This window comes from Jaculus jaculus, chromosome 1 (assembly GCF_020740685.1).
Source record: "Jaculus jaculus isolate mJacJac1 chromosome 1, mJacJac1.mat.Y.cur, whole genome shotgun sequence".
NCBI classification, from domain to species: Eukaryota; Metazoa; Chordata; class Mammalia; order Rodentia; family Dipodidae; genus Jaculus; species Jaculus jaculus.
This window is the reverse complement of record NC_059102.1, coordinates 35,012,630-35,014,808: the sequence shown is the minus strand read 5'-3', so window position 1 is coordinate 35,014,808 and position 2,179 is coordinate 35,012,630.

The following is a 2,179-nucleotide window of genomic DNA, read 5'->3' as shown; positions in this document are numbered from 1 at the left end:
TATCTGGTCATTAACAAAAGGTTGGAATGTTAGGTCAGGAAAAAAATGGAGTTACAGCAGGAGGGTGACAGAGGCATAAGGAAGTAGGTCATCCACAGTCCTCAAAGAACCACCCATCCATTATCCCTTCCTTGCCTGACAACACCCCAGGTATAGGTTTCCTCTCCTCTTATCTTGCCCCCTTATCTTTTAGGTCACCTGGTCACTGTTCTGGTCTCACACCCTAGCTATATCCCTTCCTCACTTTCCCCCAACTAAAGAGCTCTAGATAGCCCACTATCTGTAACCTCAAAGTTGACTGCTCCACTCTTGAGAGTCAGTCCTGGCAGCTTGTGTTTTTCCAGAATAAATGCTTCCATCTTGGCTTCAGAGTGGTCTCTGTGGTCTTGGTAACTCCTGAACCTCACAAGACCCCACTTCAAAAAAAAGAGAAAAAGTGAGAGATTCACTAGAGGGGGAGAGGGGAGAGTCAAGGTAGGTTTTTATAAACATGATATTTTGTCTATATGTATGGTGGTTGACAATAAAAAGTTATAAATTTAAAAATAATAAAACATCTTTTTTAAATATTTTACTTATTTATTTATTTGAGAGAGATGCAAGTAGCACTTTACGCATTTGCCTTACTTGAGTACTAAGTAGTCAAACACGGGTATTTAGCCTCATAGTCAATTGCCTTCACCACTAAGCCATCACTCCAGCCCTAAAATAAAATATATTATTTAATATGTTATGCACTCAAACATTCCCCCCTCAGCTTGCCCTCCACCCCCCACTTTTTTTTTTTTTTTTTGGTTTTTCAAGTTTGGAATTCACTACGTAGTCTCAGGGTGTCCTTGAACTAACAGTGATCCTCCTACCTCTGCCTGCACCCCCATTCAAAAGTTCTGGGATTAAAGACATATGCCACCACACCCAGCTATTTTCCCCATATTTTAAATATAATTGTTTTAGTCAGGAATGGTGATGCACCCATACTTATAGCAGTTGAGAGGCTGAGGCAGGACAATTTTGAGTTCTAAGCCAGCCTAGCCTATACATCAAGATTCTGTCTTAGCAAACAAAGCAAGGCCAGTTGTAGTGGTTCATGCCTGTAATTCTAGCACTTGGGAGACTGAATGATTCTAAAGTTAGCCAGATCCCAGTTTCCAACCTGGAATACTGTTTCCTAGACAATTTCAAGGCAGGCAATTGTTGTTACAGAACTGAGAAAGGGAAGCTCAGTGGGCAGAGTCACAAAGACCCATTCCCCTCAAAACAATGTCCTCCTTTCTTCTCTCATCGACAACACATCAATGATTTCCCCATTCTCTTCCCTTCAGAAGGACTTTATAATTTCTTTATTTCGACTTAGATGTTCATTTGATTTACTTACATAATTAGTTAGAAAGAAATTGTCTAAAATATTTATTACATATGGTCTAGAAATGATAAAAAAATAAAAGTTGGTACAATTATATTAAACAACTTTGGAAGGAATATCAATCCTCAGACTTTAAAGAGAGAGAGAACAAGGCCTCTATCCAAATTTCGTTTCTTGGGATAAAACTGTAAAATGAATCGTGAAAGGAATGGAATGATCCCTCTGTGCAATGCAGGTGTCTGCTGTTACCTAAGGAATGGGATGATTCCCCTGTGCAATGTACCATGACCTCCCTGTATCTATTTGTTTCTAAATATCTTTGTTATTACATAGCATAGAATGGTTCTTGCCTCAGTTCCTCCTATGTGACCTAGATAACCTTGTGACTTCTTGTAATATACCCCCTTGTTTAATAGTATGTAATTTTGTGGTTTAACTCCCAATCCTCTTTTTATCATAAGCATCATGTGGTTATTTCCAATAAAAGCTGACACTCCCAACAGATCAGGGCTGCATCTTGAGATCCTGAACTCCAGGATGCAGACCTGATATACCAGCTTTCTTTGTTTTCTTTTCTTTCTTTTTTTTTTTTAACCCAATAAAGCTTTGCCGCACATTCCATGAGTCAATGGTCTTATTTGTGTGACACTGGATCCCATAAATATTGGGGGCTCATCCGGGATCCACATTTCAAGACCTCCTCAACTCTGGAACAACCAAACTAAGGAAGGACCCTTAATCTCGCCCCTAGCACCATATTTCCATACATCTGTATGTTCCTGGTTTTTTAGTTAATAGCAAGCCATTGACAGGGAA